Source organism: Microcebus murinus, chromosome 13, assembly GCF_040939455.1.
Source record: "Microcebus murinus isolate Inina chromosome 13, M.murinus_Inina_mat1.0, whole genome shotgun sequence".
NCBI classification, from domain to species: Eukaryota; Metazoa; Chordata; class Mammalia; order Primates; family Cheirogaleidae; genus Microcebus; species Microcebus murinus.
This window is the reverse complement of record NC_134116.1, coordinates 33,879,743-33,905,138: the sequence shown is the minus strand read 5'-3', so window position 1 is coordinate 33,905,138 and position 25,396 is coordinate 33,879,743.

Here is a 25,396-nt window from a genome sequence, read left to right as displayed (position 1 = left end):
TTTAATACTTTTTTAGAAATAACCTGAAATCAAATAACTAATTAATAAAATAATTATGGGGGCAATTTCTAACAGATTAATTCTGCCACCTTTTCCATTGAGAATTGGTAGATACAAGGGACATATGGATGGTAGACAGAATGTGTTTGTTTATTTGTTTTTTTATACACAGAAAACTCTTTTCATCAAGCCTAACTGTAACTTTGCATCATAAAGGAGTTTATTTTCTTTTATGTGTGTATATTTATAATGGAAAATTGTATTCTAAAATATCAAACTAAAATCAAATCACACTGTTAAAAAATAATGCTATTTCCTGCATTATAGTTACATAATTGATTAGGCACAATGAGGCTATTTGAAGTACATGCAAATTATCCCTTTCCCTCATCTATCTTATCACTACCTTGTACATGCCTCTCCATCCAGCCTTGCTTAAACTGTTTTTATTTTTTCTTCTTATTTTTCCCTCGAAATGATCTCTGATCACTGACTGTACTCAATGAATGTTTATTAAATGTCCAATGACCAAATCAGAACTGGATCATTGTTTTTTTCTTTTTTTTTAATGTTAGTCTCTTTTTATTTATTTTTTTTTCCAGCATATTATGAGGGTACAAATGTTAAGGTTATGTATTTTGCCCTTGCTTCCTCTCCCCCCTCGAATCAGAGCTTCAAGCATGTCCATCCCCCAGTTGGTGTGCATGGCACTCATTATGTATGTATATACTCATCCCCTCCCCCCCACCTGTCCCACACCCGATAAATGTCATTCCTATATGTCCACTTAGGTGTTGATCAGTTAATACCAATTTGCTGGTTAGTACATGTGGTGCTTATTTTTCCATTCTTGGGATACTTGACTTAATAGAATGGATTCCAGCTCTATCCAGGAAAATACAAGAGGTGCTATATCACCATTGTTTCTTACAGCTGAATAGCACTCCATAGTATACATATACCACATTTTATTAATCCACTCATGTATTGATGGGCACTTGGGTTGTGTCCACATCTTTGCAATTGTGAATTGTGGTGCTATAAACATTCGAGTGCAAGTGTCTTTTTCATAAAGTGACTTTTAGAACCGGATCATTGTTGGAAGCACAATTATCAGTCTAGTCTCAATCACTTTATTAACCAAACTCGCTCCTATTTAATCACACATTCAGAATGATCTTTCTAAAATTCAAAACAGATCTTGTCACTTCCTGGCATAAAAAAATCTCTTCTCAATGCCTTCAATGTAAAACCCTGACATATAAGACCCTTCATAATACCCAGCCTAAGTTCCTGCCACTCTTGCATGGGTTTACCCTGTACCCATTTTCAGCATTCTCAAAGCCTCAGGATTATTTTTTTCATTTGGTGCCTTTGCTCATGCAGTTCACTCTATTTATATTTGGACCATTTCTTTTCCCTTTCACTTTCTGACTAATTCTTATTTTTAAAGGTTTTGTCCTCTGGCTAGATTTCCCTCAGGCTATGCTCTCTGTCTCAAAATAAGTACTTGCTCTTAGCTCCTACTACATGGATGAGTAAGTACCTGTTAACTTACCTGGCTCCCCTACCAGTTCACAGACCCCCGGAAGGTATCCAGTCACCCCTTCATCCATCCATTTATAAGTGTTGTGTTCTCACAGCTATTATTAGTGTCCGTAATACAACTGGTTCTCAAGTACATGTTTCCTGAGTCAAAGTAAGGCCATGGTAGCAAGCAGGGCATGGACCAAAAAAGTAACTAATATTGACCCAGTACCTTCCATAGTTTAAAAAAAAATCCTTTCACATTGCATCTTCACAGCAACACTGTTTGGTGGGCATCATTGATCCCCTTTTACAAATGAGAACTGAAGTGAAATTATGGACTCAAGGTTATACAACAAGGGAGTGTTACAACCAGGTCCAAAGCCAGCTCTGTCGATTACACCTTCATGCCCTGCAAATCCACCTACTCGGGCAATGGGGTTTGGAAAACCTGCTATTTTTTTCCTTGCCCCCCACTTCCTAAATCTAGCTGATCTCATGAACTGACCTGTACCATGGTGTTAAGAAGTTTATGTGCTGCTACTCATTATCATTTTCCAGAGAATTTATTTTTAACCTCAAGGAAGCACTCTAGGGTAGCTGTTTGAACCAACTTGGGGAGCTATTTGGGAGTCATCATTATCTTTCCAAGGTCCTAGAAATCAGCAAAGAAGCTGTCTGGTTCAATTAGTGGGAGTCAGGTGTGTAACTCTACATAAAAAGTAACTATAAATATTATATATTGACATTGTTACTAATAAGTTGATGGCAACCATGAGGCATAATATGCAGTTTATACAGCTGGCCCCACACTGTGTGTCTGTGGTGTGGTGTGTGTGTGGTGTGGTGTGTGTGTGTGGTGTGTGTGTGTGGTGTGTGTATGTGTGTGTGTGGTGTGTGTGTGTGTCTGTGGTGTGGTGTGCGTGTCTGTGTGTGTGGTGTGGTGTGCATGTGTGTGTGTGTGTGGTGTGTGTGTGTCTGTGGTGTGGTGTGTATGTGTGTGTCTATGGTGTGGTGTGGTGTGGTGTGGTGTGTGTTTGTGAGTGCATGTAAGGGTGAAGGACTAAACAGCAAAGAGCTCTGGAAGTCACAGAGTGTGAGGAGAGCCCTGACTGAGGTGGTGCAGTTTTAACTCTGTATGTCTCAATTTCCTCCAGACCACCATTGTAGGTGTGGCAGAGATGCTCATGTATGCTCAGAAGGTCAGGGCTATTTGCTGCAGAGGAATGTAGCCAATGATCTCAGTATCCTTTCCCACTTTTTATAACAGAGAAATAGCAAATTAGGTCATTGTAGCCCAGTTTCCACAGACTACCTCAGAGAGACAAGGTGCCCTCAAAAAGCATCCCCTCATTGGTTTCTACTACAGCAGAATCAATATGTCACTGAAGAAATAAAGGATTTGCTGAGACCCATCAAAGATGTGTAGGGCTAGATAGATCACTTTTTCCCCTCATTTTGTTATAATTCTTTGCCTTTAATTGTAATCTTTAGTAGTAACAAATGAATGAAGCTTTGGGAAAAAAAACAAATGCTGAGGTAAATGGTGAAAATGACGTCCTCACCTACTTCTTTCCCATCTCCTCACCTACCACGTCCCCAGGAATGGCCGCTGCCCATGTGCTGATGGATAACTTTTCAGAACTACTCTGTGTATGCACAAACTGAGATAGTTTTTATAATGATGTTAGATATTATTCTATATGTATTATTTGCTGCTTGCTCTTCTCATTCAAAAATGATTGCAGACATCTTTCCATGCACCCCTCCCTTTCTCTTTCTTCCTTATTTCCTTCCTTCCTTCCTTCCTTCCTTCCTTCCTTCCTTCCTTCCTTCCTTCCTTCCTTCCTTCCTTCCTTTCTTTCTTTCTTTCTTTCTTTCTTTCTTTCTTTCTTTCTTTCTTTCTTTCTTTCTTTCTTTCTTTCTTTCTTTCTTTCTTTCTCTCTTTCTTTCTTTCTTTCTTTCGTTGTTGTTAACATGGTTTGGATATAATGCAATTTATTTAACTCTCCCTTCTTATGTCTCTTTTAGTTGTATACAGCATTTTATAATTAAAAAAAAAAACCCTAACTAAAATATATTTGAGCTCTGGATGTGTTTCATGATGAACATTTCTAACCGGTTTTATTACTAAAAAGAAAATTTCAGGGACAAATGATACTTGCAATTAAGATAAAATCTTCAAATATTTTAATACTAACTTTCTAAGTAAATGTTGAGAAAGAATCTGTGAGAAAATTTTTAAGTCCACAAGGATTATTCCTGTGATTATTCACAGATAAAACTATGATAAAGATTTTTTTAAGAAAAGTGGGTAACAAAGATGTGTGTTTAATCATTAGAAACTGAAAAAATGAAATATGTAAACTGAAAAACAAACCCTTGTTATTCTAATTTTTTCATTCTCATAATCTACTTTGTTTTTATAAACCAATAATTTGTATAAATCTTTAAGATTTTAATGTAAATCTGAGAATATTTTTAAAATATAGTGGTTATATCCTTAAATACAATATCACAAGTTAAGAATATTATATTTGTATTTTGGAGGTTTATAGTAGTATAAACTATACTACTAATATGGTTTATATTACTATAAATCATATTTTAAAAGACTTATTTTAGATAATTCACAATATTTGTGTTAATGTTATCTGAAGAAAAACTATATTTAAGGTGTTACTAGATTTGCTTAAAATTTGCCCCAAAGATCAAATATTCTAGAAATGTGTAGTTAGGTTTCTATAGAAAGTAATTAGTTTATACTGCAGCTGCTATGATAGTTCGTATATTACATTCATTGAAGATCACAACCTTGCTGAAATGTAAACTGCATTTAAGATTTTTTTGGTCTTATTTATTTTTAATCACTCTCAACATCAACCACTGAGTGAAATCAAGGCATCAAACATTGGTTTCATATATGTTTTGGCGCAAGAACTGTAGAAATTGAGTATGATGAAAAGGTTTTAACTATTGTTTAAAGAGAGAAAGAAATTGTGTGGTTTATTTTTAAAGTGTGCACTCACTCACTCACAAAGTAGTAGGGTTGAAAGAAGAGAAAAAGGAGTAAAAGTTCATTGGAACCCAATGATTTATAGGGAAAGGCTCAGCGAGCTCACATAAAAACCAAATGGGGGAAGTGGTCGGACATTGGGTCAAATCTCCATTCACATGTTGTGTAATAAAAGGCTGACTGTAGCCTTTCAGCCTTGCTTCTAGTCATAGACAATGGCAATTGCAGAGCAAGACTAATAACAGGATTTAGCATAAATCCACCACAGGAAGTGAACAGTTGTACTGGCAAATAATTAGCCAGGAAACATTTTATAGCAGCATCAGGATGGGTCCGTGAGCTTTCAAACTCTCAATGCGTTTGTGATCATGAAAACATAATTAGTTCTCAGGGATTGTAATTTTTGTGTGTGTTTGTTGCAAGATGGCTCCTTTCCCCTCCTTTCTTTTCACAAGCAGGCCTTATTTTTCCCGTCCTAATTTAGCAGCCCCAGTGAGGGTTTTGAAGTCTCAAGGGAGGGGGTTAGAATGTTCTCTTTTTTCCCCCTGCTGATGCTTTTTTATTGCAAGGTGGATGGTGTTTATTTTGCACAGCTAACAAGTGAGTTCAAAGCAATACGTTGCTCTTGAACTCCTGCCAGATTCCCAAAGCTGAAAGCTCCCCTGCGTGGTAGAACCGACCTGTACTATCAAAGCCCGGCTAATTTGCAAAGGAATGTCAAAATGACTGGGGCACTGCATTTTCCACCACCCGCTTCATTTGACACTTAAAGGAAAGCTAAGTGGGAGTGTAAAAGGAAGGAAATTCATTCAAGGCAGCACACCCTATGATGTGAATTAATTCAGAAGAGAATGGGGGCTCGTCGCTGAGTACTTCCATTTTCATCTTCTGTGCTCTTTGTTTTAGTTACCATTTTAGCAAGGGTTGCTAATAAACATTATGCTTCTGTTCTCACATCATCCATATTAGGAGTAAATGCTGTCATTAGACTTGGCTTTGAAATTCTTTGTGTCAAAGTTTCTCCATGAAGCTGCCTCATCCGATTTAGTCACACCGAAGAGCGGCCTCAAGAAGACAAACTGTTCAGGACAATATTTTTCTCCATTCAGCACTCTAAGAAAAACATTTCCTTAGAACCAAGAGAGCAATATTTATGAACAAATGTAAATTGTATTTGCAGGACACAAGACTGATAAAACAAATTCATAAACTTTACATTTAAAGGTGTAATTCAAAGATGATGTTTGGAAGTTCAGTCCAGCTCATATAAGAAGTATTAATGCTAAAACAAAAGTTACAAGATCAAATAGGAGACTTCGATTTAATTTAGTCTGATTCTAATCTCTGCATCCTAATTGTATTTTATAATCTCAAAGTATATATAAGGCTTACATTGAAAATATGACATTGGCATATTCACCTGAGGAAGTTCAACTACAAATCATTTCTTTAGGCATGGACTCTAGAACTTCAGTACTATTTCTTATTATTTTCTCAATGTGTTTGTTATGATTTATATAAATTGCCAGTGCTATCACCTAAATCAAGAGGAATCTCACCTTCATAGATTGTCCCCCTTGCTTGAGTTTTGACCATGCATTTCTTTAATGTTACCCTCTACCTAACACTGAACTCCATATCTCAACATGCTGTGGACGATTAAAATGTACCTTATCTCTGCTATTAAAATATGAGGTAATCTGGGGACAAATCTTCTGGCAATGCCTCAGTTGCTTAAAAGCAGGTTACCAAGGTATGGGTCATGCTGTAGTGTCTAAAAAGTGGGTTAATGTCAAAATGAGCACCATGCTGCAGACAGATGAAGGCTAGAGTCAGATGGACCCAGGTTTGGATAATAACTGGAGGACTTACTAGTTCTGTGGCCACTACTAATTCATGAATCTTTCAAAGGCTTATCTTCCCCATATGTATAATGAGGCTAATATTACCACATGGGTTGTGGTTTATCACACTTAGCACTGTGGATGTCAAATTGTTGCGGCAACGTGTACAGCTAGCTTTACAGCTCTTGTTACAGCTCTTATTCATTTGACCGGGGAAAGAACCAAGCAGCACACGAAGAGTTGGAGAACAGCCTTTATTCTTCTACAGCAGGCTCAGCACACCTAGTGTTACAGCTCCCTTCATGTTTTCCGATGTTCTCCCCTTCTTGCCCCTTCTGCTCCTGCTTTTATACCTTTGGTAGGGCTCAAAAAGCATCCAATCAACTACAAGCTTTAGCATCCAATCAACAACAAGCTTTAACATCCAATCAACAACAAGCTATAACATCCAATCAAAAACAGTGGGATTCAAAAATTACCCAATCAGAATCATGCAAGCAGCGTGGCCGGAAACAGGCAGCAGCACGTGGGGTCCCAGCAGCACACAGGGGTCGGGGTGCCTCTTTGTGCCCTGGGGCCCGGCCCCAGCAGTGTGCCCTCCAACTGGCCACGGGCAGTGCTGGCCTGCAGAGATACAGATCTACATGGAGGCAGCAAGCGGCCACATCCCAGCACCCAACATTTTCCACATCAAAATAATAAACACTTAATAAATGTTAGCTATTACAAAATCAGAGCAGTTTGGAAGCAATACGTTGCAAGAATCAGGAATCACCTCATGTGGGTTTAAAATATAGGAAACACCATAGGAACAAGTATCTAGAGATAATGCAGGCTCTGAGACTGGCATGATCAAGTTTCCAGATTTGTCTTGCAATGCTCTTGGTTCTCTTCCCCGGGTTAGTTTTGTCTTCAGGCTAACTTCCCCAACGGTTGCAAAATAGCTGCCAGCAACAATTGGGATAACCCACTTCTTAATTCAAGTCCAGCAGAAGAGAAAGTAGAGGGAAGTGCTTCTTCAACCACAAGATAAAACTCCTTTCTGTAATATGACTGGGTACAACTTAAGCTCAGTGCTCATCATGTGAGGCAAGATGACAGTCACCAGAAAAATATTTTGCCCTGATTGTCTTAAGCCTGGTTTCCTGAGCTAGCTTCTAGCATGGCAGAAGAGTTTTCCATGATTGGTCTGTACCAGTGAGGATCTCACCCTAAACCTGAATATGAAGGTCATTTTCCCCTGAGTCACATGGGCCAGACACAGAACGGTGGATGCACAGACAAAGTTAGGGTTCTGTTAGGAAGGCTGAAAGGAATTGCGGAGTCTATTAGTCAGGGTTCCCAAAGGACAGAAATCATGCACTCAAACTGAGTAATTTCCTAATTTCTAATTACAAAGTTAAGGGCAGGGTGCTTCTTTTAGTTACAGGGCAGGGGAAGAAGTAGTTATCACAAACAAGGGAAAAAACCGATTGTGTGAATAAGATCACCTGATAGGAGTGTGACCTTTATCAAGAAACTCAGCCAGTCCCCCACCCCTCCTGAACAACTTTACAGGGGATATTTGCAAAGATTGCTGTGATTTCATGCTCCTTCCACTCCCTAATTTCTTGCCAGTTTCTCCTATTGGAATGCAACCAGAAGCCAGAATGCAAGAACAGAATGAAAGCCTATTGATGCAGTTCTTGGAGGTGAGCAACCTGGGCACAGAGCAAGACAGAGGGACAAAGGAAAGACATCCAGAACAAGAGCACAGCATGGGCTACTTCTGGGTAAGCAAGCAATAAAGTGCATAATTATTCTGTAAGACAGAACAAAAATAGAAAAGAAAGAGAGAGAAAACAAAGAATAGATGTATTAAGGAAGGGTAGAAACCTAAGAAGGGAGAGAAAAAGCTTCTTAGTAAACAGAAATAAGTTGGAAACACAAGACTTAAATGCGATGTAAAAGGATTGCACATTTTGCTAAGCAGAAGGGGATTAGTATTTTCAGAGGCTAGAGAAGGCAATCAAAGACAACCCTCAGGAAAGAAATGCATTAATTCATCTTACAAATATTTTTAAGTGCCTACTCTGAAAGGCAATATGAGGGGGAGAGTCCTTAAAAACTGGAATTTGGGGCTAGTTTTTCTGGTTTCACATAGTGAAGTTCCCACTTACTAGCAACCTCAGGGCAATTACTTCAACTCTCAGAGTCTCCACTTCCTCATCTGTCAAGCAGCGAGTTAATGATACCTTTCTGATCCGACTGTTTGAAAGTTAGATGATCCACAACAGGCAAAACACTTTGAACCACCTGGTACATACTCAACGTACAACAGATGTTAATTTTTCTTACTAACCTATACGGTTACTATGCTAAATGTTCTTTTAAATCTTACCATCACGAGAGTTCACTTTCAAGTTGAAAGATAGATATGAGGCCTATCAATAAACAAATAAACACAATAATATGTTATAGATGGCATGAAAAAAATTTGGCCATGTACAGTTGGGTCCAAGAGGAAGTGGTCAATGAACTTAGATTAGAGGCTAATCCAGAGGGTAGCCTTGGACTTGAGTCTTGAATGAACATTAGGTAATTTCTAGGCAAGTTGGGCCTTAGGGAAAAAACATTCCCAGCAGAGGACATTCCACGAACAAAGACATAAAGACTTGAAGCAAGGTAGGATATCAGGGCCAGGGCAACTGAGTACTGAAGTTGGGAGGAAGAGAGGAAGAAAGTGTTATAGAAGCTGTGACCGGAGGGAGGGTGGCTTATGAATCATGCTAAAGAGATTGCCCTTTGCCCCTCCCTTGTATCCTTAAAGCAATGGAAAGCCAGGAAAATTTTGAAGCAGGAGTGTGACTCTATCTTATTTATATGTAGAAAAATCTACTGTGGGTAGCTAATGTGAAAAGAATAGTGGGTACTCTTAGCCCATGGAGAGAGCACATATTAATGGTTGTTAAAATTTCAGGCAAGAGATGCTGGTAGTTTGGACTAGGATGCCGGTAAAAAGTACATGGATTCAAGCAATATTTTGGAGGTCAAAACCAATACTGTTAAAATGTTGTAGCACAACAAATTACATGTTTGTGTTAATGCTGGTGTAAAGAAACCTACTGCAACTGCTCCACTAGTTGTATGAAAGTATAGCATACACAATTATTTACTGTACATAATACTTGATAATAATTATGAATGGCTGTTATCATGTTATATGTTAATATTTTCTATACTATGCTTTTTATCATTATTTACTCCTTATATTAAAAAAAATTAACTGTGTAACAACCTCATGTAGACCCTTCAGAAGGTATTCCAGAAGAAGGCATTGTTATCATAGGAGATGACAGCTCCATGCCTGTTACTGCCCCTGAAGACCCTCAGTAGGACAAACTATGGAGGTGGAAGACAGTGATATTGATGATTCTGGCCCTGTGTAGGCCTAAGCTACTGTGTGTGCTTGTGTTTTAGTTTTTCACAAAAAAAGTTTAAAAGATAAAAAAAAAAGACTAGCCGGGCGCGGTGGCTCACGCCTGTAATCCTAGCACTCTGGGAGGCCGAGGCGGGCGGATTGCTCAAGGTCAGGAGTTCAAAACCAGCCTGAGCGAGACCCCGTCTCTACCATAAAAATAGAAAGAAATTAATTGGCCAACTAATATATATATATAAAAATCAGCCGGGCATGGTGGCTTGTGCCTGTAATCCCAGCTACTCGGGAGGCTGAGGCAGGAGGATCGCTTGAGCCCAGGAGTTTGAGGTTGCTGTGAGCTAGGCTGACGCCACGGCACTCACTCTAGCCTAGGCAAGAAAGCGAGACTCTGTCTCAAAAAAAAAAAAAAAAAAAAAAAAGACTAATAAGTACTAAAAGAAGAAAAAAATTAAGAACATAAAGAAAATTCTTTTGTACAACTGTTCAACGTGTTTGTGTTTTAAGGCAAGTTATTACAAAAGAGTCAAAAAGGTAGAAAACATTGTATACTATGACATACAAACCTAGGTGGTGTAGACTACTACATACCTAGACTATATGGTATAACCTATTGTTCCTAGGCTACAAACTTGTACAGCACATTACTACACTGAACACTATAGGCAATTGTGACACAATGGTATTTGTGTATCTAAACAGAAAGAGTACAATCAAAATGCAGTATACAAGATAAAAAATGGTACACCTGTATAGGGCACTTACCATGAATGGAGCTTGCAGGGCTGGGAGTTGCTCTGGGTGAGCAGGTGAGGGAGTGGTGAGTGAATGTGAAGGCCGGGACATCAATGTACACTACTGTAGACTTTACAAACACTGGACACCCAGGCTACACTAAATTTATAGGCAGTACTTTTCTTTCTTCAATAATAAACTAACCTTAGCTTATTGTAACAGCTTTACTTTATAAACTTTTCAATTTTTTTTTTAAAAAATTGAATGTTTAAAAAAATTAATGTCTAAAAAAATTACTTGATGAGTAAAAGCAAGAGAGTGGCAGAGCCTTCTCGCTGGATCATGTCCTCCACTCCTGCGGTCAGCTGTCACATATCTGCTCATATCTTTCAGACTTACATCTTCAGGACAGACACGCATTATGCAGTGTCTACCTGTTATAAGCACCCAGATGTCCCATAAGCACTTCAAAGTCAATAGATTGGATTAAAACAAAAATTATAAACTTGCCCTCTAACTACATTTTTCAGCTACACTTTGCTGTTCAAAAGCTGGCATCTTCCCTAAGCCATCCATGAATCCTTTTAGTTACCTCTCTCCATCTACTTAATCGCCAAGTCTGATGGATTTTTTACCCTTGAAATATTTTTTTCAAACATGTCCTTGCCTTTTTCTCAACACTTTTCATGACGTCTGAGTCATTCATTTCCTTGAACACTACTCCTACTTTTAGTTCATCCAATTCATCAAAAAACATGCCAATTGTATCTCCTAAAGATTCATTTTAATTCCACCTTTGTTCAGGCCATCATCATGTCTCAGTTTTATTATTTGATTGCTTTGCGACCTATAACCAGCTCACTTCCTCAGACATTTTCATTTGATCTATTAAGGCACCTTTACCTGGCTTCTTTACTTCCCATTTTCTACCCCTTCCTCCAAGCAAGCCTTCGAAAACGCAAGTTTCGAAGTCACACCTGCCCAAGTCACACCTCTGCGTATAACCTTTCATTGTCTCTCTGTCACCAACAGGATGAAAGCTACAATCTTTAGCAAGACTGACAATAAATGTCTTCTAAAGCCTCCACCTCCTTCTCCCCACTGTAAATTCCCACCACTCCAGGTTTCACTAAGTAGTTTCTAATTCTATACACTAGAATAACCATAAATACAAGTTACCAAAATCAAGGCTATTTAGTCATTTCCTGTTCTTTTATGAGCAACCTGTGGTTCTTCAATACATCTAATTATTGAATTAGAATATATTACGACATTCTCCAAAGGGCTCACAATAGTCTAGTAGTCTCAGATAATGATAACTACAAATGTAGTTTTAGGGCTCTGTATTAAGATATTGAAACTTTAATAATATATCCACAATTGAACTACAGAACAATTACTATGGCTTAAACTGATCTGGTTCATTTTTAATCCTAGCAAATAATAAAAACAATACTAATGATGATGATGATAGCTACCACATACTGAAATCCAACAATGCCCTAGACAGTGATAAATGCTTCATCTGCATTAAGGTTGGGTATCTCTTATCCAAAATGCTGGGAACCATAAGTGTTTTAGATGTTGGATTTTTTCAGATTTTGGAAATTTGCATAAACATAATGTGATATCTTAGGGATGAGAAATTCATCTATGCTTCACATATACCTTATATGTATATCTTGAATGTAATTTTATACAGTATTTTAAAATAATTTTGTGCATGAAACAAAATTTTTACTGCATTTTGACAGTGACTCATCACGTGAGCTCAGGTGTGAAAAAGTCTTCTACTTGTGGCATCATGTCAGATTTTGAAGCATTTTGGGTTTCAGAATCCCTAATCAGATTAGAGATTCTCAGTCTGTATGTCAACATATTTCAAAGTGTGTGTCATTTTCCCCATTTTATAGAAAAATACACTGAGACTCAGGATCTTCCCCAAAACAGTAATGCCAAAGCAAGGCTTCAGTTCAAATCTCTGATTCCAAAGCTCATCTCCTGCCACTCCATAATATACTACTTACTAAAAATTTATTAAATATTTGAATAAATACATTAATTATAATTTTAAAAGCATATAAAATTATCTTTAATTCCATGCTTAAATTCATGCTTTATTTTTAGTTATTTTGTGTAAAACAGTTTGCCAAAGCTTATAACATTTACAGTAATGCTCAAAGGGTAGTAACACAATATATCTTTAACTTTGCAATTGACCATAGAAACTTTTACTTAAATTAATTGCATATCATAAAAACTATCTTTAGCATACCTGCACATCTACCTGTGCCAAGCCTCATATAAGCCTCAGACAATTAAAAGCTTCCTCAGAGAAGACTTTGTTAACTTCTCTCCCCACAAACGCAAGATTAGATATCCTTCTGTACAATATTGCAACACTTGGTCTTCCTACTTCATACCACCTTTAATAGTTGTAATTTAATAAGTTTTTTTTAATAATTATTTCTTCAGGAATATATTCCAAAGAGAGATGAAGAAGCTCGATGGAAGAGGGACCTGTTTGGTCTTCTTCCCATTGTCTCCTATCATCTAGGCCTGTGCTTGGCACTGTATATGTGCTTTGAATCTGTGGGATAAATAAATGCATGCATAAAAGCAGCAAGGAGTATACATATGTGAAAATACTTTTCATGTTAGGAATCATCCAATATGGATCACAGGAACTGAGAAATGGGAGCTATTGAGAGAGATAAAAATTCCATTTCAGAGAACCATGGATGCCATGCAGAGGAGTTATAAACACTAATTACCAGGAAGTACAATGAATAACACAGCGGATTGAGTCTTGTGATAGAAGACCATAGATGATCAATTTGATTCTGGTAAGTTCCTAGTTATATGAGCCTTTTTTTAATAGCTTGACTTAACAATTTGAAAATTGTTCTGATAATTACCACGTATTTCTTCACTTACCGGTTTCTAGATAAAAACCTTCACTGCACTTGCGCTCTCTCTTAGACACTATTTACATGGCTCTCTCACCCAGTCTCCGCACTCAAAAGGAAAAAGGGCTTTGCAGTCACAACTCTCCATCTTATGATTCCTGGTTTGGCTGATGTATAAGACAAGACGAGGAAACAGAGTGTGGTCAAGAATCATGCAGGAATCATTACATTCTCTGAGTCTGCAGTTCCCAAACCCCAGGCCGCTGACTGGTACCAGTCCACGACATGTTAAGAACCAGGTCACAGCAGAAGGTGAGCAGTGGGTGAGCAAGCCAAGCTTCGTCTGTATTTACAGCCACTTCCTATCGCTCGCATCACCGCCAGAGCTCCGCCTCCTGTCAGATGAGCAGCAGCGGCATTAGATTGTCATAGGAACAGGAACCCTACTGTAAACTGCGCATGCAAGGGATCTAGGTTGCATGTTCCTTATGAGAATCTAATGTCCCCCTGGTCCGCCGAAAAATTGTCTTCCACAAAACCGGTCCCTGGTGCCAAGAAGGTTGGGGATCACTGCTCTAAGTGATGCCACAGTTCAATATAAGACTGACAAGAATGGTACATGTGCAGTGGGCCTCATTTTCTCTGCTTGAAGAACAACTCGTGGAATCCAGTAACTTAGCTTTTTTAAACGTACACATTTTTATCGTAATGTAGGAACCAATGATTATAGAAAAAAACATGTGGAGAGCATGAGATTCTGGTACAGTGGAAAATTGATTGCCACATACACAGCCACAAAATTAAGCGTATGCACTACAGCAAGTCAGTTGATATCCAGGTTATCAGTTGACTTATCCTTAGGATGTCTGATTGCCTATTGTGGTAGTCAGCTTCTCAGATGGCCCCCGGTGATCTTTTATCTTTTGGTGTTAACATCCTTATGTGAACCCCTCCCACATTGTATTAGGTTGGTCTGTGTGTCCTATAGCCTACTTTTGAGATTATGAGATTAGGTTATAAAAGACTGTGCTTTCTGTCTTGGATTCTCTCTCTCTCTCTCTCTGTTTCTCTCTCTCACACACACAAACACACACACACACACACACGTGCACACACTCATACACATCTTGGGGTCAGCCAGTTAATGATGACATTGAATCAACCAATGGGAAAGCCCATAAGGCCAGAAACTGAAGTCTCTGGCAAACAGGCAATAAAAAAGTGAAGCCTGCCAATAGCAGTGTTAGTGAACTTGGAAGCAGATCCTTTAGCCCAGTCAAGCCTTGAGAAGGCTGCAACCCTAGTTGACATCTCGACTGCTATCTCCAGAGACACCTTGATCCAGAACCAACCAAGTAAGCTGCTTCCAGATTCCTGCCCCTCAGAAGTTGTGAGAATGTTTTAATATGATAAGGTTAGGAACAATTTCTTACACAGCACCTACCTCAGAAAATTGTTATGAGGGTAAGATTAAAGAACATGCTCAGAAAAATGATTTTTAAAAAGTACTATCCAAAGGTGAACATATCGTCACGTGTAATTCCATCTCTCCCTAACTCTGATAGTAGGCAGAATGTTTTGAGTATCTAAAGAGAGATTTCAGCATAATGAATTCAGCTATGAAAATGGTCTCTTCAAATTTCTATAAAATAAAAGATCTCTGAAATATCACAAGCTGTGTTCATTATTATGGACGACCTCCAATTCACTTTGTCCTGCCTCACAATTAAAATTGAACTATAGTGATTTATTTGCTTTCATAAGAACTTTTAAAAAAAATTTACTTTTCCTCACTAAAAAGAATTCCTCCTTGATACTAAGAAGATAATGATTCTGCTAGGATGAAAAATGTCAATGTTACATTCATAATTTCAGCATTCAGTTTAAAATAGATCCAATGTGTGACCATCGCATATGCATAGCCAGAAATATCCCTAAGAAACATCTATCTTTTTAAGTAGCTAACATTTCTTCCAAACGTTTCTTCCAAACTGAAACTGGTAATTTCTTTAACAGTCACTCTATAAGAAAAAAAATTATGCCATTATCTAAAGTAACTTTGAAATGAAAAATTATAACAGCAGTTAATGCTTTATAGCTTTAAATTCCAGTATTAATACATTTCAGAAATGATTTAAACTTCAGGATTTATATAATATAACTCTAAAAGTAGTTAAAAGAAAACCATATTTGGCAATAGCTGGTCTACAACAGTATATGCCTCATTTATGACTCATTTTCCACATGAAAAAAAGTTTTCACAAATACATTTGGAAGAATCAAAATGTAATAAGTAAACCAAAGAAATGAAAGTCCTTTATAAAACTGTAAAACAAAACAAACAAAACCTGTAAAACACCATATAAATAACAGATATTATAATATTTGCAATGATGTTATGAAAGTAAACATCAAATAGTGTTTAGGAAAACATGTGGAGAATAAGAAAAATAAAAGCTACATTAAAGAATGAGGGGGAAATTTAGACTCAGTCACAGTAAGCGCAATGTCCTTCTTAACCACTTGGGGAAAAAAATTTCCATTAGAAGGACAGATTTAAGTGGTTTAACATTGGAAGACCGTAATATTCTGAAGGATAGAAATCTTGGAAAAGATCTGTGAACAATAAAGGAATTGAAAATAAAATAAAGGGTACAGAGAGAACAAAAAGGAAAAAACTGAGGTAAAGGATGCTTCTTAAAAATATGATTTGAATTTAAACCCAGAACATCTGCTTTTTATAAAACTCTGAGTGTGTTAGCTCGTAATAAAGGAACATGTTGACTTGCATCTTCAATTGCAAGAAATAAATAAAAAGATTATTAGAAAAAAAAAAAAACGCATCATGTAGAGGACAATAAAGTTTTCTCTAACTCAAAGGAGAGCTTCTTATAGACCAGTAGCAGCTGTATGAACATCTTTCAAAGGACACTCTTGTGAAAGAATTTAAATCAGACTTAGTCCAATCATTTTTGGTAACAAAAAATTATATCTGTAAAATGATGTTTGTTTTTATTTCTCAGTCCTATCAGCATTTAAAAACTTTGCATGACAAAAAGAAAGACCTCTTACGTTAAAAAAGTTAAATTTTAAATTAGATAGCCTCTCTAAATGGGTGGTTAGAAATACTTAATCCTTCTTAGTCAACTGAAAAGGAAAATCTATATTTCAAAGTTTTGTGAACTTCCAGTTTTCTTCTTCACTCAAGGCAATGAATTCTTCTTGTAGTAATAATTGCTCATAGAGTATTTTCTTTCTATAAAGGTAACTTTTAAACTGTATTTTATGGGATTTGTATAATTGATTTTTATTAATTTCTGGGAATAAAATACATTACTATAAACTTCTTTAGGTTCTGGGAAAAAACCTAATATAATGTTTACTTTCTGAAAATATGGTTTTTCCCTTTTTGATGTAACAAAATTCTATTACCCTCATTATAATGGGGTTTCTACATCTGGTTATATTTATTTTTGACTTTGCATTTAGTAAAATTATTATTCTATGACTTGGTTTTACAAATCACGGTTTAAAATAGAACAGAATCCCTTTCCATATCTCATATGATCTAGGAAAATAATAAGCTTTCCCAGGATTTGAATATCTTGTGACCACATTATGTCTCATGTGCATCAGGACACCCTGGAAAAAAAGAATCTGGCTAGAAGGAAAATGAAGGAGAAGAGAGATGAGATAGAGCACTCCAACCTGTCAATTGCAGGTGCATAAAAGTTTTGCAGTTCTTTGTTGGCGTCATTCCAGCCAGGCCAACTTTCCAGCTATCCCAAGTACTGTGATGGCTTCAATGGTCTACTTTACTGTCCAAATGATTGGCCACTTGCCAGACCACAACTTTGTTTTAGAAAGAGCTCCTCAAGTGAAGTGGAGAGTTAAGACAATTATTGAGATAATTCAGTCCAAAAGAAATGCATTGAGCAAAACCTGCCTTTTTTTACTTTATCAAGATTGGTATTGTCTACATGGATGAAGCTCATTGCACAATAGTATGTTGCCTCCACAGACACTTTCTTTGTGTAGAGTAGACCTGACTTCATTCTGCTATCTAATACTGAGCAGTTCTTAGTTTAATTGCCTCCTAACAAAGATTTCAGAGGCATATCTGTGTTAACACACAACACAGATGGCTTTTCTGCCATCTATCATAACTCATTGCAAACTATTTGATGAAGTGGTTTTTCAAAAGCCAGAGTAACTTGGTTGACCATGACAAAAACCAATTATTTTGTTGATGTTACATAAAGATTATCTATGATATTTTGTAAGAGGATTTAACATTCTATCTAAACAATATTTGGTTATTTTGATTATATATTATATATATATATAGGTTATATATATATATATATTTTCTGAATTTGTGTGTGTTTTTGGAGTAGTAAAATTGGTTTCTCCTCCGAGCTCTATTTGTATCAAATGAAGGAAGTCAATGATTTTTTAAATCTGAAAATGGGCTGGAGATAGCACTGATTTTATAAATATGGAAATGAACTGGATATAAAATGAGATAATAAAACATAAAGATTCCATGTAAGTATTCCAGAGGATGTATTAGCCAATCATGGTGTCCATATAAGTTATTAGTTCTCTAAAAATATTTATAATATAATTTAAATATTTTTTCAACTTTAGTTCATATTATAGATCTTACCCTTTGCTTAAGTGTGATGCAAATCCCACAATAGTCTATGAGAGTTTTATTATTGCCCAGTCCTCCATCAGACATTCATAATCATTAGAGATATCCATAAATACCCTGATGCTTCTCTTTCTAGGCATACGTTAAGTTGGGAATGAACAAGGTATTTGTCTGGCCCAAGAAATATGTGGAGAAATAGTCACTCATTTTCATGAAAAAAAAAATTGAAATGTTCCTGTGTGACTCTCAGCATCTCCTTCCCACTGCTTTGATGATCTTAGAAGCTGGCATTTTCATCAGCCTGAGTCCCACAGTAACTACCATGAGTAAAGCCCATCTGTAGAATTAACTTGTGTAAATGTGAAAAAAATTTGTTTTGTTGAGTCACTGAGATTTGGACTTGTTTGTTGCTGCAGCATAATATAGCGTCTCCTGAATAATAATCTGATCATTTTTTCCAGTTTGTTATTGTTAGTCTGGAATAGCATAGAGCTAATTTGTTTGTTTTTTTAAAAAAAGAGGAAGGGAGATGATGATCAAAAGGGGAGGGAAAAAAGGGGAGAAATACCTTTATCCTCTTGCCTATGCTGCTGCTACTTATCTTTTCCTTCTTTTATAATCTATCTTGCTATGATAAACCTTGAGCTCTGAAATGGAATTCTACAGAATCAGGATCAAGGGTTGGAAGAGGTCATCTTTCAATATGGAAAATAAACATGGATGTTTCCCATTTAGAATTCAACAGAAATACTCTTAGTTGCACTATTGAGAATATAGTGAAAAATTCCAGCTGACTCTAGGATATCAAGTATCCCCTCTCACTTACTATTAAAAACTCTAGTGATCCAGCCTGAATTATGTGAAATTGTCATTTCTAGGGGGTCCTTTTATTATAAAGCTGATATAGTATCTAAATGGCTATATCATTGACTAATTCAGTACCAATGACATAGCCACTTAGTCCTTTCCTCTTCTAAACACTTCTAAACTCCCTGAAACAGCTTCATGGCTCAAAATTTTAGTTTCAATTTTAAATGTTCCAGGTTAAATTTAAATTTCTGAGGACGTCCAAGATCTGAGCCTGATGATGTAATATTTGTTAGTTCCATCCCTATCTTACTAATCTCACTTTCTTTACTGATTTCCAGGAGACATGCTGTTTTGGTTCTCTTCCTAATTCAAGGCTATATATATAAATAGTATTCTTTGCTAGCTCATCTTCATCTTTCTAATCTTTAAATGTTGAATGGTCTCAAGGCTCTGTCCTAGAATCTCTTTTTATTTCTATCTGCACTCACTCTCTAATTGATCTGATCCATTCTTCTCATGACATTAAATATTATATAAAGGCATAAATTTTAGCTACAATTTCCACCACTCTCCTGAACTTCAAACTTCTATATCCAATCACCTACTCATTTTCACAATTTGCACATTTAACAGGTATCTCAAAATTAAGGTGTCAAAAAATCAAATTTCTGATTTCTCACCAAAACTTTCTCCTCCTACATGCTTTTCCTATGCCTCCAGTTGCTCAAGTTAAAAATTTCAGAATGAGCCCTGACTTGTCTTCTCTCATGTCTTATATGCAAACCATCAGGGAATCCTGTTGGCTACATTTTGGAAATAAATCCAGCATCCTACCATTTCTTACACCCCCATTCCTTTTCCACCACTACCACTTTGAGCCACATCATCTGCTACTTGGATGTCTGTAATATTTTCTTAAGTCCTTGCCAAACAAGGTTTGGCCTGTGCAGCAGGACTGGGAATCACAGGGAAGCTTGTTAGAACTGCCGAATCTCAGTCCTCTTCCTAGGTTTACTGAAACAGCATCTTCATTTGAACAAGATTCTCTATGATTTGTGTGCACAGTCAAGTGTGAGAAACTTCATCCTAGCTGGTCTCTCTGTTCCTTCCCTGGAGCCTCTGCAGGCCATTTTCAACACAGCACCAGCCAGAGTAATCCTTTTAAAATGAAAAGTGATATTATACCCCTCCTCTGCTTAAAACCCTTCAGATCTTCCTATCTTACTTAAAGTACCAGAAAAGTCCTCACAGGGGCCTACGTGAGCACCTGCACCTTCCAAAACCTGTTATGTTTCAGCCCTCAACACCTACAGTGTTCACGTATTAACATATTGACTGGATATGGAAAATTTCTAAATCTTCTGGTCAACTCCTTAGCAAATATCTCCCAATGTGTCTTGTCTCTCATATCAGGAAGACAGCCACAAAATTTCCCAAAATGATTACCTTCCCATAAATGCTTTAAAGTATATTTAATTTTTTTAAGAGTTTTTATTTTTTATGGAGTTATAGTGAAATGCTTACAGATACAACTATATTATGGCTAGGATTTGTAGCAAAATAGCATGGGAGAAGGGGAAGTAAACGTGAAAATAGATAAAACAAAATTGGCCATAGGGCAGCTGGTGGATAAGTAAAAGAAGATTGCTTATGTTTTCTTATCAACTTTTGTATATGTTTGAAATTCGTTACAACAAAATATTTTTAAGGTATATACAAATTTGGTAAAAATAATTTTCTTCTTTTTTTTCATACCTGGATTAAATTATATGATGACTAAGTTTAGCTTTCATGTTAAAAATGAACTATGCTGAAATAATATTTTAATAATTGTCCTCTGGGCTTAACAGATTTTATATCTGTTTCATCCTATCTATATTATATTTCCATGATAAAGGCTGTTCTTAATAGCTTTCCAACAACAGATCATGTTAATGGGAAATTTTTACCCCCATGGAATTAAGAGAAATAAATAACTACTTTGAGTAACATTAAACTTTGAGGAACATTATTGCTGTGAAAGAGTAATGATATCCTACTATTTAACAGGCAGCATTGGACTTTCTAATTTATTTATGCAACTCTTTCCCTGGCACAGAATCTGGCACATAGTGGGCAGTCAACAAGTATTCGCTGAATATGTTAAAAAAGGACTAAATGAATAAATGAGCAAATTAATGTTGATGGCTGTGTTAAAAAATAAAACATAATGTAGTCCTTTCTGCTGTTGATGTTGTATCACAGCAAAACTGCATTTTATCAATTGGTTGTGCGAGAAGAGAAATTTCTATTTCTCATCTGGTTAGGATTGCAACCCAATATTTGTTTTAGCTTGCATTCCCAGGGAACATATTCTAAGATGGAGATTTGCATACAGGAGGTTGGTTGGAAAGTACAAGAAAGAATAACCCCCATTAGAGAGTAAAGGGAACAGGTTTGGGCAAAAGGTGAAATTGCATTGTGAGACAGTTGTGCTGGAGGCCTCAAACAATTCTACGTGGTGGATTTAACAGAATTGGATGGCCCTCCAGTTGCTCCAAATCAAGACGTGGGAGCCGGCACTTTGTGCCCCTCGGACACAGCAGGAATGACGTCCCTGAAGCTCTCCACCAATTTACTGTGAGCTACCAGCAGCCAAGCTACAATATCCATTACAATATTCACTTTCACACCCAGTAGGGCAGTGGTTGCCAACCTTTTTGACACCAAGGATGGGTTTTGTGGGAAACAGTTTTCCACGTATGGGGTTGGGGCGTCTCCACCTCAGCTCCACCTCCAATCATTAGCTGTTGGATTCTTATGGGGAACAAGCAGCCTGGATCCCCCTCCCCCATGGGCAATGTGCAGTGGGGTTCATGCTCCTATGAGGGTTTGATGCCACCAATGATCTGATGGTGGCAGGCTTGGGCGGTGATGCGACCGATGGGAAGCTACTGTGGGTGCAGGTGGGGCTTTGCTTGCTAGCCCGTTTCTCAACTCCTGCTGTGTGGCCCAGTTCCTGACAGGCACAGATTGGTGCCGGTCCATGGCTGCGAGTTTGAGGACCATAGCAGGAGGGAAAATTTCACCTGAAAAAGTACTCTATAATTATTTTATTTTCATTTATTTCCCAATGTGACCTATTTCCCTACCATTTACTGCATCATTTCTATGTAAAAGAATATTGAACTTTTTCTCAAAATCCCTCCTCCCACTTTCTTAAACTTGTTAAGTTGGGTTTTGCTTCCCTTTATGCCTCTTGTCTATTCTTCACTTATCTATTCTTTTTTGTTTTTATTTTATTTTATAAACTCTTTATTGTGGCTAAATAACCAGTCTTAAATGTACAATTCAGTGACTTTAAAAATATTCATATTATGTAAATATCACCATTATCCATATCTACAATTTTGTCATCATTCTCCACAAAAATTCTGTACCCACTAAACAATAACAGCTTCTTCCCCCTCCCCCAGCCCCTGGTAACCTCTATTTTATCTTGTGACTCTATGAATTTGCCTATTGTAAGTACCTCGGTTAAATGAAATTATACAATGTTTGCCCTTCTGTGTCTGGCTTATTTCACTAAGGAAGCTCTATCTATGTTGTAACATATTGTAACAGTTTAGTCAACACTTCCTCATAACTTTCCAGCATTGATCTGCAACATGGGAGCTGGAGTGGGGAAAGTTGCAGAAAGTTGCTAGAAATGGGAATAGAGGAAACAGTATAGTAAAAAAGTCCAAGAGTACCAAGTTGGATATCAATAAAGAGATTATTGAAGTCACTTCTGGAAGTGAAGGGATGCTTTTATAACTTCATGGATCAGAGTTCTCTGCTCCCCTGAACTACCAACCTTCTTGGGATTTTACATGAGAGAGGCAACTGGTTTTTTGTTTTTATCTCTGTTGAAGTAGCCAATCCAATACTTTATTCAGACAAGAATGCTGCTTTGGGGAGATGTGGAAAGTTAGCCGGTGGGAATAAATAGCTAAAATTCAATTGGTTTGGTTTGTTTGTGAGGTTTTTTTTTTTCCTTCCTATTTTGAAATAGAAGTAGAAGGTGAAAGCAATTCATATTAAGAGTTTTATAAGTTGAAAATAGGCTTCCTGTGAATCATCTGCAAAGCAACTGCTAAGAAATTAATTCAATAGAAGCGGAATTGCTGAATAAGAGATTCATAAATTGCTCTCTGAATCAATTGGGCTGCTGAACTGATCTATAGTGTCCCTACATCCAAGGAGAAAGGTATCCTATGCTTCAAACAGCAGGACAATCATATCCCAATCACTGTATTCAATCCTGGAGGTATTCTTTTAATGGGATGTTGACATTTCGTGCATTCAGAAGACACTAATGGTAGAATACGGATGAGAAAACTAGAGGTTCACAGCTTAAACAAAATAATTCTTGAAATATTTCAGTCAGCTAGCATATATTTGACTCTAATGTAATGGGGGATTCTTCTGCATGTTTCATCTGACTTTAAAAATCATGTTAGGTAGCTATTTTAACACTATGTAGTAAATAAAATTCAAACGGTGTAAGGAAGTGTCTAATAAAGTCAGTCTTCCAATTTTATCAGAGCCTGGCCCTACTTTGTAGAAAAACCATCATTAGTTTCTTATGTACCCTTTGAGAAAAATCTCTGTGTGTATATAGCAATACATATGTTTATTTCAAGACATAAATGGGGATCATATTATATACATTATTTTATATAATGTGTTTTCACATTACATAAGGTTTGTACTTAAAAATACATTTTGGCAAGTATTTGATATTTGTGTATATAAAATTTACGTCAGGCTTTTTAATTCTGCATAAGATTCCCTCATGTGAATAGACCAAAGCTTATTTATTAAGGTTGCTTTGAGTTTATTGCTATTATAAGCCATCCTCGTTCATGTCTCTTTGTGCAATGTGTGAATTTATTTTTAGGCCAGCTACATAGAAGTGGAATTGCCAAGTCATAATGCCAAGTCACATTTCAACTTGATAGTTTCATCCAAGTTGCTATTCAGAGAAGTCTCACCAATTTATTCTCCCAGCAACTTTCTGAGACTGTTTCCCCACATCTTCAGTAATACTATATTTTATCAAAATCATTTACGCTTACCAATTTAGTAGCTGAAAAATTTTATTTAATTTTTTTCTATTACTTTAATTATGGATGATGTTGAACATTGTTTCACACACTTTTAAGTCATCTATGAAGTACTTAACTCCTTTCTCAATTTTCCATGGTTCACATTGATCTATTTCTTAATGTTATGTAGAGAAGAATAATTATCTCTTTTCCTTGTCATATATAATGCATATATATTTTTTCTCTAACTTCATGCATTTATGTCCATTATAAAATATTTTTTAATTTTGACATAGTCAAATTGACTAATCTCTTCTTTTATTGCTTCTGAATTTTGGAGGTCTTGTTTAGAATCACTTTCCCCATTCTAAAATAATTAGGCTATCATCTAGTGTTTATATGATCTCAATTTTTACATGTAAAACTTTGTATCACTAATGTAGAAGAAGGTATAGGATAGAAAGCCAACTAATTTTTCTTTAACTGTTAACAGCCCAACTAAAGTAACTCTTGTTACTGCCATCCCTGATTAAAAGAGGAGAAAACAAATTCAGAAAGGTCGTGTGTCTTGCCCAAGTTCAAACAACTAGTACTTACACAAAATAACTAAACTGAAGTAACAGATTTGCTGTTACTTCAACAGGCCACATTCCTTGCATTTTACCACTCTACTTTCTGAAGTCAAAATCATATGTTTTAGCTTTAAATGAGGGAGAAAAAAATCCAAAGTTACCCAAAAATAAAACAGACAGATCAGAAACTATTGAATTCTCTCTTGGTGGTTTAATTCAAGTGAAAGTTGGAGGACTATTAGCCAGAAGTACAAATGAAAAGTTTTTCTAATAAAAGATATAAATAGGGTCATCTTTAAGGTCACTTTCCTTAAGGTTTTACACTCTATAAAACTCAAAGAAAATTTAAGACTCTAAGATGTCTCCTAAGGAAAGATAGGCTAGAACGCTGGGATACCCAATAATTTGGCTTTTTTAAAAAATGTATCTCTCTAACACAAACTCATATTTGATACCCCAATCTCCTCCTACTCACATCCCCTCTATTCCCAGTTTTTCACTTAGAGTCTTTTGAACTGAGAAATATGTTTTTCAAACAATTTTTTTGCAGGCTGTAGATGTAAGTAAAATGGGAACAAATTGAATTCAACAGATAGTAGTCATAATTTGGAGCACAGATTCTACATGCGCAACTTTCATAATTGGTCACTCCATTATTTTCTTTTTTCTTTTTCTTTCATGGTAAGAGGTTTTTCTCCACTATTTCCTAAGAGGAATGTCTTACACTTATTTAAGCAGTAGCATTTATTTCATAGTTTAACTATTCTTTTCTCTGTTTGACTCTAAGTTTTTCGAGTCTACCTAATAACCTCTTATCATATCATATGCCCTCAAAAAATATT